Genomic DNA, 6,545 nt, shown 5'->3' with positions numbered 1-6,545 from the left:
GGCCTATTTTTAACGAATGCTTTTGACTGATCAAATATTTTAAGGATAGTCTGGTTTCAAAATCTTGGCTTCTCATCTCATATTTATTTGTAGCCTGCTTTTCTCCCTAGCACGAACCCTATAAGTCTCTCACAACACTGTTGTCTCTTCTTCATCCTTTGTTTTAGCCTCACACCAACAAACCTGTGAGGTCAGGCTGAGACAGACAATCACTGGCCCAAGGTCATCAAGTTTAGATGGCAGACTGAACTTTCAGCCCTGGTTCTCTCAGACCCCAGTCCAACACTCTAACCACTACACCATGCTGTTATTAAAGCTACATAGAGGGGAATCTCTGCACTGTTGCTTGCTTGCTAAGTACTAGAAATTGATTGTCAGGGGGCACGTTTTCCTGGGATTTGTGATCTATTCCCTGGGAGCCCAAAATGTGGGGCTTGGTTGTGGCTATTCTGTATATGCTCCAACACTCTTCTATGACTTCACGTGTACCAAGACTGGATCAAAGGAAGGTGTTAGCCAAATTGTTTTTGATAATTATTAAAGATGAGGAATTATGATTATTAATGTGCAATTGGCATCTAAGGGAGCACAGTCTATGTATACAGAAGTCCCGCCTTTTCCAGTAACCCAGAAATAAACGCAGAAGCTAAGTCTCAAATAAATGGTTTCTTTACTGGGAAATATATTTCAGGCATACAAATAAATTCACTATCACACACAGTTATTCAGGCCTAGAAAACACAGATAGAAAGGGATATCGACATTTGCATTAGCAGGCAAATCGTTGGTGGGTGATACGTACCTGTCCTGAAGAGATGAAGCATTCCACAGAAAACTGAGGGAGACTATAAGGGAAATAGGGGTCATATTCTGAGCCTGCAGAACATGTGGTAGACTCTGACAGCACTAAAACCAAGAGTCGTGGAGACAGGGTGGGTCTAGAGGTAGAGGCGAAAAAGAGAACATGGCTGGTCTTGCTCCTTTTATACACTATCTGGACTTGGAGGTGGGCTACACTGGCCACTTCCCCTGTCAAGTCCTCAGTCCCCAGGAAGTCGCTTAGCAAAAACTGGTTACATGAGGGGGGTGGGGCTTAATGGTTGGGCAATACTGAATTCATCACTACGGACAATAGCACCAGTAGAGGACAGTAGCAGCAGCAGTCAGAGGTGTTAATGCTGATGATTGCTTTAGCAGAGGGGCTTGGCAGGTAGATGAGTCAGTGGCTAATCCCTTTATGCAAACAGATCTTTTGTTATCCTGGGCAGCATCTGGAGAAGGTGGGTGTGTGTGCCTGCATGCTAGCAGAGGTTTCTGTCGATGAAGTCTCTGCACAGCTTTTCAGGTCTTCTCATATGGCATGGCATCCCCCTACAGCATGTTGTACTGGCTTCTGTGCGCAGTCTGTGGCCAGGGTACTTGGCTCATCTCTGCTGTGCTGCAGGTGAGGTGGCAGGTAACCCGTGAAGCCATCCTTGGCCTGGCACATCATCTCAGGAGGCAGTTTCCCTCATCTGGGTGTGTGTTCAGAGTCCAGGCAGTTGGCATCATCTTAGGGTCACCACACAGTTCATTCCCTTTTGCACATTTACTGCACAGTCCAGTTATTATGGAGTTCATAAGTCCAAAAGGAGCATCTTGCATGGCAACAAAGGGGCTGTGGTTGTGGCTCAGTGGTGGAGAACCTGCTGGGCATGCAGAAGGTCCAGGTTCAATCCCCGGCATTTCCAGTTGAAAGGATCAGGTAGCAGGTGATGTGAAAGACTTCAGCCTGAGACACTGGAAAATCACTGTGTTGGGATCCTTAATCCAAGGTCGATGGTTGTATTGCAAACACAGAGCCACACTTAGTAAAAGAAAAATATCTTTACTATGAAAACAAAATAAAACATGGGTATGGTACTTCAGATAAAAGAAATAAAATAAAAAGTTACATATTTTATTTATTTATTTATTTATTTAGACATTTTTACCCCGCCCTCCCCGCGAGCGGGCTGGGGGCGGAAGCCCATGCATAAAATCCAATAAAACCATAAAATCGAAACCAAAACATTACATTACAATTAACATGTGGTGGCAGCGATGGCAGCGGCGGCCCCTACGTAAAAGCCTGGTGGAAGAGCTCCGTCTTGCAGGCCCTGCGGAACTGCATAAGGTCCTGCAGGGCCCTGATCTCCTCCGGGGGCTCATTCCACCAGGTAGGGGCCCCCACTGAAAAAGTTCTAGCCCTTGTCGCAGCAAGCCTTACCTCTCGGGGACCCGGCACCACCAACCGGTTCTGGGTCCCCGACCGAAGTGCTCTTGGGGGTATATATGGGGAAAGGCGGTCCCTCAGGTAGGTTGGACCCAGGCCATATAGGGCTTTAAAGGTGAGTACTAGCACTTTGAAGCGGACTTGGTATGCTATTGGCAGCCAGTGCAGCGCCTTCAACCCAGGCTTGATGTGCTCCCACCTGGGGAGGCCCATCAGCAGCCTAGCTGCCGCATTCTGCACTAGCTGCAGCTTCCGGATCAGCGACTTGCAATTACTCTCAGTAATATATGCTAACAGCTACATCTTTCTATCTCTCTTGGCTTCTAGAAGAGAACTACCTCTTTGGTTCACACAAAGGGCCACAAACTTGTGAATACATTAATGCTAGATCAAAGCATTTCTACAAACAAGATGTTAGTTGACCAATACAAAGGTTACAGGTCACTTCATTAGGGTAAACAACTCCCACAAACTTTCCCGCCGTTGAATACATTATGTAACATAACATCCTGTTTGCTAACAAACAACATTTAACTCTGTAATGGCTGAAGTGGAAGCAACTTGCAATTCCAACACACTGCCAGTCTGAGTAGACAATACTGACCCTCGATGGACCAGGGGTCTAAGTCAGTATAAGGCAGCTTCATGTGTGAAATGCCTGTTTCCAAATATATTCTTACCCTATGCTTCCTCCAAAGAGCTCAAAGAGGTGCATGAAGTTCTCCCTATCTCACTGGGTCCTCACAACAATCCCGTGAGGTAGGTTAGGTTGAGGGGAGCTACTCCAAGGTCACCCAAGAGGCTTGATTTCAAAGTAGAGATTTGGAAGGAGGTCTCCCAGATCCAAGTACAAGGCTCTCTCCAAGGGCAGGCAGCCCTTGGGGTTCGGTGGACCCCAAAGCTGCACCATCTACCTTAGCGTGCTGCCAAACACCTCCACCCCGCACCTCCAGTTAAAAGAACCATGTCATAGGTGATGTGAAAGATCTCTCTATCTGAGACCCTGGAGAAGGGCTTGCAGTCTAAGTAGACAATGCTGACCTTGATGGATGGCCGGTCTAATTCAGTATAAGTCAGCAAAAGAAATGATAAACCAACTAGATGAAAAATACAATGGGAAAACGAGAGCTAACTATCTCTTTCTCTTCCAACATCTGATTAATGCAAAGATGAGAGATCGAGGCTCACTAATTGTACATTTGAACAACATTATGGATACTTTCAATGACCTAAAGGCAATAGGAAGCCCACCAACTGATGATACTGTTATTGCTGTAAGTTTGGGCTCATTAACAAAAGACTATGCTCATGAAGTTGCGTTTTTGAAGGGAGTAGAGAAATTAACCATTGATTATGCAATTTCTTATTTGGAAGCTGAGGGGAATAGAAGAGAAATGTCCCAGCTCACTAATAGCATGTCAGTTCTTAGAGTGAAGCCTGCTTATCAAAGAAGAAATGTAAAGGAAGATGTTAAATGTTTTATATGTTTTATATGTGCAAAAACTGGTCATCTCGCCAAACAATGCCGGTTTAAACCATCACAAGATGAAAGAGACCGCACCACGTGGACTCCCACTGAAATAGGAGCCTCTAGGGGGCGTGGCAGTTGAAGGCCAAATGCTGGCAGCAAGCAGAATAGGAGAAGGCCTGTATTCTTTCTTAATAAAACACAGCCAGATGCTGCAGATGTAAACCAGAGTGGAAATGTGCATGCATTGTCTATTAATGGAAGAGAATCTGATGCTAAAGCTCTATGGGTTTTGGATTCGGGAAGTTATTTACATATTGCAAACTCTGTTGAATGGTTTGTTGATTTGGATAGAGAGAAAAAGCCTAATTTGCAACAAGTTAATGGCCAAGAATTAGCCGTGGAAGGAACTGGAACTGTTGTGCTGAACATTTTGAATACATGTGGTGAAATTGAGGAAGTTATACTCAAAGATTGCATTTTTGTTCCTGAGGCCACTATCTGCCTCATATCCACTATGAGGATCATAGCAACTGGTTTTAAAATTAATCTTGATCAGGGCCAAGGCAAAATTTGGCATAAAGATGGTGTTGAGCTAAGGATTGAAGAACATGGACATTTTCATTATCTAAGAGACATTGCTGTTGCTAGTAATGATGAAATGGACACTAATGGTTCTAGAGATTGTGTACTCAGATCTTGTTGGTCCAATAAAAGAGTCTGCTGGAGGCAGCACGTATTTTGTCAGTTTTATGGAAGCAAAATCTAGATATGTCTTTACATACCTACTTAAAAGCAAAGATCAAGTGTTTGAAAAGTTTAAATGCTATGTTGCAGCTGTTAAAAGCAAGTTTGGAAAAGCGCCAGAGGCACTGTTTACAGATAATGGCACAGAGTACTGAGGCGGGGATTTCCAAAGATTCATGCAACAAAATGGAAATACAAAACGCTTAAATAGAACCATTCTAGAAATGGCGCGTTCTATGTTAACGCCATCTGGACTTTCAGAAAGTATTTGGGCTGAAGCAGTCAATACAGCCGTTTACCTTCATAATAGAGTTCCATCAAAAACTACAAATAAAAGTCCTTTTGAATTATGGCATAATAGGGTGCCTGGACTTAAACACATAAAAGCCTTTGGATCTAAAGTCTATGCCCATGTACCAAAGGAGAGAAGGGGCAAACTTGATGCAAGAGCAGAGCCTGGTATCCTCGTGGGGTACGCTCTTGGAGGAAGAGGCTACAGAATCCTAGACCCTAAAACTTGCACAGTAAAGGAATGCAATGTGGTACATGTTGATGAAAGCAACATCCTACAAACTTCTAAGCCAGCTGAGTCCACAGTGCAACCTGCTACTCAGGAATCTACAGAAGTCTCCTTCAACTACTTGTTCGCTTGGCAATCTGCAGAGACCACCTGTGAACAGGTAGGTCCATCTCCACAAGAGAGTTCCAGCTCAGAAGGGGAACCAGGAGAGGCTACACTAAGAGAAGGGGAACCAACCACTGTGAGACAATCAGCAAGAAGTAACAAAGGAGTACCACCACCAAGATATGGAATTTGTGCAAATGTACAACCAGTGAAGGAACCTTATACCTGGAAGGAAGTCAATCAACTACCTGCATCTGAAAGAAGTAAGTGGATAGAATCAATGGAAGAAGAATGTGGATCTTTACAAGACAAACAAGTTTGAACTTGTGACGACCTCTTATCTGGGGAGGTCTGGTTTTACTTTAAAAGTTCTTATGGTTTATTTTTCTTTGGGTACAAATTGGGTAGTTCTAGCTGCCACCAGGAATTTTAATAAATTCCAATTCTTCTCTTTGCTTCTGGGGTTGGTATTGTAGCACGGGGTCTAGGCCTTTCGAGGAACTATGTGGTCTGAGGAAAGATTCTTTACTTAGCTGATAAACTTGAAGTAAATAGGATTTATTTAACGAAAGTATAAACATGAGGGTGAACAAGGTAAACAGTACTGGGAATGATTTGACCAAATGCTTGGTGTCTCTCCCAAGCCTCTCTCCACTGACATGGATATTTCATAGGCAACTTTATAACTCTTTTCACTGTACTTTTCTTAGGGACTCTCAGCTTTCAACACTGTTACTCTTATAACACAGAACTTAACCGTCTGCTTCACACAGAGACTTCACTCTTATATTTCACACAGGAAAACCTCTCACACAGAGAACTCAGGACAAAACTCATATTAACTCTTTTACACAGCACACTCTGCTCTCTGACTGTTTAACTCCACAGTCATCTCACTAACTGTCTTTCTCAACTGTCATCATAAACTGTCTAAACTCTAACAGTCACTCCTGATAGACATTCAAATCATCCACACAGCATCCATTCCAAAAAACCCTCCCCCTCTCTGTCACTCACCAATCACACAACTTGCCTGTTTCAGCATTCTAGATTGTCCCACACAGCCATGCCAACCAACTTTTAAACACACACACACACGGTAAAACATGGAATCGTTACAGAACTCTTATTGAGTTGCCTTCTGAAAGAAAAGCCATCGGCTGTAAGTGGGTGTACAAAGTGAAGTATGACCCTGACGGCAAGGTGGACAAGTACAAGGCACGCCTAGTCGCAAAAGGCTTCTCACAAAAATTTGGAATAGACTTTTCTGATACTTTTGCACCTGTTGTAAGCTACACATCCTTCAGGACACTTCTAAGCATAGCAGCCTCAAGGGGCATGCATATTGAACATTTGGATGTCAAAACTGCTTTTCTCAATGGAGACCTGACTGAAGAGATCTACATGGAACAACCAGAAGGATTTTCAACGGAAGGACAAGAAGGCCTAGT

Source organism: Gekko japonicus, unplaced genomic scaffold (assembly GCF_001447785.1).
Source record: "Gekko japonicus isolate JY-2015 unplaced genomic scaffold, Gekko_japonicus_V1.1 scaffold941, whole genome shotgun sequence".
In the NCBI taxonomy this organism is placed as follows: domain Eukaryota; kingdom Metazoa; phylum Chordata; class Lepidosauria; order Squamata; family Gekkonidae; genus Gekko; species Gekko japonicus.
Note: the sequence above shows the minus strand (reverse complement) of the source record.